Source organism: Vulpes lagopus, chromosome 3 (genome assembly GCF_018345385.1).
Source record: "Vulpes lagopus strain Blue_001 chromosome 3, ASM1834538v1, whole genome shotgun sequence".
NCBI lineage: Eukaryota > Metazoa > Chordata > Mammalia > Carnivora > Canidae > Vulpes > Vulpes lagopus.
The window spans coordinates 135,169,070-135,174,337 of record NC_054826.1 but is presented as its reverse complement, the minus strand read 5'-3'; the positions used below and the strand labels follow the sequence as shown (position 1 = coordinate 135,174,337).

Here is a 5,268-nt window from a genome sequence, read left to right as displayed (position 1 = left end):
TGCTGGGTTACTAAGGATATGATGTAATCGCTCCCTAAATTAGGAGCACACAGTTGATGGAAAAGAAGAAAATTTCAAGACAGACCAGAAATGTCATTTTGGCACAAATATTGAGTGTTTTAAAAACAACACAGGAACATCATATGATTAAATCTTGAATAGGTATCATCTGGGAATATTTCCTTGATACAACTTGTGACTGTGTAATTTATGTGTTAGAGGTATTACTGACTTGAATTGGGGGTAGAAAAAACTGAGAAAGACATGCAGTTGTAGGTAAAAGTAGGGGAAAGTCATTATAGGAAGAAGGAAAGCACATGTTGTTAAGTAGCAAGAGAAGTAAGAAAAAATGATATATATAATGGTGTGCTCATGGTTCCGTTTAGTTAGTCAAGAATATTTTCTTTGGGAAAGGAAGTCAGAGGTCAGACTCTGACACAGGTGTTGAACTTTTTTTTTTCTTTGCCAGAGTCTTTATTTGAAATATTTTTATTTTGATTCTGTGAATATTTTAATTTATCTCAGGTTTCTGAATGATATGTTTGGATGAAAGACATGATTCCTTTGTTTCTGTTTATTTGACTCAATCTGGCCAAAGTCCCACAGGTGGTGATGGTGTTCGCAGATCTTACACTACACTGCTTGTATCATTCCATGTTTCTCACCTAGAAAGAGCTATTCCAGTGTCCTTCCAAAAATCTGAAGAAGGCTTATTCTCCTACAGCGAGATGCTGTATATGTCTTTCTTTACTTGTGTGTGTGTGTGTGTGTGTGTGTGCGTGTGTGTGTGTGAGAGAGAGAGTGAGAGAGCGAGAGAGAGAGAGAGACAGAAATACCTATTTGGATCATTACAGAAAATAACAGATTGAAAGCAATATTGCCAGAAAGCAATGCCAAAGCAATTAGGAACAGGAGTATTCAGCTCCTCTTTCCAAACCAAGAATTAGGAAAGGAACAGAGAGAGAGAGAGATGGAAGAAATGGGTAATTAGTGGCTACCTATAAGAATGTCAAAAATTAATAGGTCCATAATGAAATCCCAAAACTGAAAATGCAACTACAACTTGTATTTAGTTAAGCATCTTGCATTTAATAGATCTTTAATAATTAGACCCTGAAATAGATGCATTCAGATCAGCTTTATATTTATGATATTCAGAAGAAGGATCTGTTTTGCTGAGCAACATTATTATTTACAGAATGTTAGTGTTAATTTTAAACATAGAAAAAATGATCTATCCCATTCTTTCCCTTCGTACATTATGATAGTTAATGACGAATGATTCAATGTTATATTGTATTTTGCTTATTTTGTTAACGTGTTTAAAAGAGAAATGTGATAAGAATAAGCCTATATTTTGTCATTGAAGGTGTTGTTGACTATATAAGATTATTTTTTTAAACTTGAGAAAATTTGAATATTAAAAATTTTGTTGCTATTTTACATAATCCTACCAATACCTTTGAATGACTATCGTTTCTGAATCAAGGAGGTTTATGAATCTAATAAATAAACTATATTTTTCAGTGTTTTTTAAAAAATATCAAAATAACTTTGTATATGCTCATAAAACTTACATGAAAGATTATATGAAATAACATTTTATATATTTATGGAAAAGATAAAAAAATTTCCACCATATCTAAACATTTTCCTAACCACAAAATATTGCCAGATAACCAACAGGGATTAAGCACCATGTTGGAACAAAAATAGTCCAGAGCTACGATTTCAAAGTTGAGCACCTGCTGTAAAATAACCATCTGTGATTAACTGTAATTTAATTATGGATTCATTCCTTTTGTGTACACTGGAAGGATCTCATAGGTCTTCCCCAGTTGGTCGACAATCAACTTCTGGCATTTTGTTAAGGAAACTTGTATATTCTCTTAGTAGCACCTGCTAACTCTGTCTCATTGCAAATTTTGTAAAGAGCTTCAGGGATTTTATAGTGGCATTGATAAGCAAATAAATTATTAAACTTGGAATCAAAAGCTGCATTAATTAATCATCTGCCTTAGAAAGCTGATGCCCTCAGCTTTAGGATAAGTTGGAGTTTACCTGTAAGTCATATGGTAACTTCAGATATTTAATGAAATAGTTCAGGTAGTCAAATGTTTGTGACCCATTTTAATATCTAACAAAAAGGAGTTTCATCGTCTATCCATAACTGTTTATCTAATTGTTGTCTCCATTTACAATAATTAGATTGTGATAAAATCAATGATATTATAAATTTTATCTTTGCATTGATTATTAGATATTTCTAAAATATCATATTCTTATATTATAAAGATTCTTCCTAAAATATTACTGGCTCAAATTTTTCTACCTTCACAATAACCACAAGATAGAACCAGCTTTCCTCTGGCCCAAATCACCTTCTGTAATGGCAGAGTGAAGAACTGTGTGAATTCTCTCTAAAACACAAAAATATGTTAAAAGAACTACAATTACAATTTCAAAATCTTGTATTCAGTTAAAGGCACAGAACAAAATAAAAATCAACTATTGAAGAGAAATTGCTAATCTTCATTAAGACAGCAGTCTACTATGCTTTAATTTGGAGCTGTTCAAATCCCGCCCCATACATAATCTAAATAGATCTACAAAAAGCAAAGAGTTTCAGGTGGTAAACGAGAGAGACCAAGAGCCAGAGAGGAGAGCTAGAGAGAGAAATCCAGGCCCAAATGACTTCACTAATAAATTCCGCCAAACATTTTTTAAAAGACTTCATCAGAATCCTTCACAAACTTTTCCAAAAGATAGATTACACTTCTCAAATCGTTCTGTGAGATCACTATTACTGTGATCTGAAAATCAGACAAGAATATTACAAGAAAACTACAAGCTGCATTTGATGTCCGTGAGACCACAAATAAAGGAGGGTGCAAGCAAGGGAAAAGGAGGAGTGTGGTATCGCTCTTGCAGTCAAGAGAAAATGGAGTGTGTGGCATTCTGGAGGCCTGGGCAGTGAAATTCTAGCAGTGTGAATGGGCGGCAGCTGCTTCTGGAAAGGACTCAAAATGACCAAGGAGAAACCTTTTCCCAAAAAGTTTCCAAGGAGTACAACAGACTTCAAAGTCATAGCACATGATGAGTTAACTCCAAGATGGAAACAGTGTGAAGCATATGTCTAGGCTCTGGAGGGCAAGTACGCAGATCTTAATTCTAATGACGTAACTGGCTTAAGGGAGTCTGAAGAAAAACTAAAGCAACAACAATAGTCTGCTCAGAAAGAAAACATCCTTGTAATATGACCAGCAACCAGGAAGCAAGAGATGCAAGTGTGCTACTCAAATCAAGTAGCTCAAGCAAGTCCAGCAGCCTAGCATTGCCCAACTGAGATCAACAATGGTAGAACCAGTGGTCAACTTGTTTTTTTCCTAAAAATGAAAGGTGGACTGGAATAGAATAAAGACAAACTGAAACAAATCCAAAATGAACTGAGTGCCTGGAAGTTTACACCTGATAGGTAAACAAATCATACTCCCCAGTCCAGACTTCCCCAATAGTTCCACGAGGAGAAAGCTGTGGTGAGACAGCCACATACTGGTTTCAACACCAAGACTCAGGCTTTTTGAGCCAAAAAAAAAAAAAAAAAAAGCCACATTTTTATACTATTCAGCTTATAAATTTTTTAAGGTTTTATTTATTTATTCATGAGAGACACACGGGGGGATAGAGAGAGAGAGAGAGACACAGAGAGGCAGAGACACAGGTAGAGGGAGAAGCAGGCTCCATGCAGGGAGCCTGATGAGGGACTCGATCCCAAACTCCAGGATCACACCCTGGGCTGAGGGTAGTGGTAAACCGCTGAGCTACCCGGGCTGCCCACTTATAATGTTTAATGTAAAACCTACCAAATGAAACTTGGTGTTAGCTTTTTTTCTCTTCCCCACCCCTTGCTTCAGAAGCCTAATGGCATGGGACTATTCCAAAGAAATGGCTACCTCTGAAAACTTCTTCTAAAACTTGTAAACACTTGAGAAATGTTTCTGTTTGAAGAAGGTGGAGAAATGGAAATCTCAAGCGCATGGCACACTGTGTCTTCAATTTGGAAGAATGAAAACCTAGAGATTTATTTATTTTTTACAAAGATTTTATTTATTTATTCATGAGAAACATAGAGAAAAAGGCAGAGGCGTAGGCAGAGGTAGCCTGATGCAGCACTCTATCCCAGCCCCAGGATCATGCCCTGAGCCAAAGGCAGGCACTCAAACACTGAGCCACCCCAGGTGCCCCGAAAACCTAGAGATTTAAAATCATGACTTGAACACCTAAAATTCTAGTAGAATGTAAAATGTGATGCACATTGCTCTTAACCTTGAGCATAGTGACAGAGACACCGTATATCCGTGTTGCCAGTGAGACTGTGATTGTTGTAGAACATCTTGGTCAAAACTCAAATGAGGTAAATTTTGCCTCAAAAGTTTTTATTTGCGGGATCCCTGGATGGCGCAGCAGTTTGGCGCCTGCCTTCGGCCCAGGGCGCGATCCTGGAGACCCGGGATCGAATCCCACATCGGGCTCCCGGTGCATGGAGCCTGCTTCTCCCTCTGCCTGTGTCTCTGCCTCGCTCTCTCTCTCTCTCTGTGACTATCATAAATAAATAAAGATTTAAAAAAAATTAAAAAAAAGTTTTTATTTGCTAAGAACCAGTTTAATAGTCATGAATCAAATAATAGATGTCAGTACAAGTACTTCATATATTTAATCATTTAGTTTGGGGCTCTCTATCACTTGATTGAAACTTAATCTGGTTTTAATCAATGGGTTGTTCTTTGGTTGCTAATGCTGCAGATGATCTTATTGAGGACTATACAAACATAAAGGTATGGTATCAAACTTCAGGTAGAAACTGTTGGAAGCATTATAAACATTCATCTTGTCACTAGATTGTATAATAATATTGGTTGTGATGAGACTCACTGGGTTATTTCTTTTTTTTTAATTTTTTTTTATTTATGATAGTCACAGAGAGAGAGAGAGAGGCAGAGACATAGGCAGAGGGAGAAGCAGGCTCCATGCACCGGGAGCCTGATGTGGGATTCGATCCCGGGTCTCCAGGATCGCGCCCTGGGCCAAAGACAAGCGCCAAACCGCTGCGCCACCCAGGGATCCCTCACTGGGTTATTTCTTCCGGTAGTGAAATTAAATCCCCCCATTCCATTTAGTAGGTGTATTTTGAAAGAGAATTGTTGTTGGTATTAATAGGGAATGTGTTTCCTTCATTCTATTTGGGCCTTTTATATTGCACTCTTTTTT

At 37.0% G+C, this 5,268-nt stretch overlaps 1 pseudogene; it reads left to right on the top strand.

Annotated features, from left to right (window-relative positions):
* Nucleotides 1-3,026: 3,026 nt before the first annotated feature.
* LOC121486564 lies at nucleotides 3,027-3,972 on the top strand (annotated as a pseudogene).
* The last annotated feature ends 1,296 nt before the right edge of the window (nucleotides 3,973-5,268 follow it).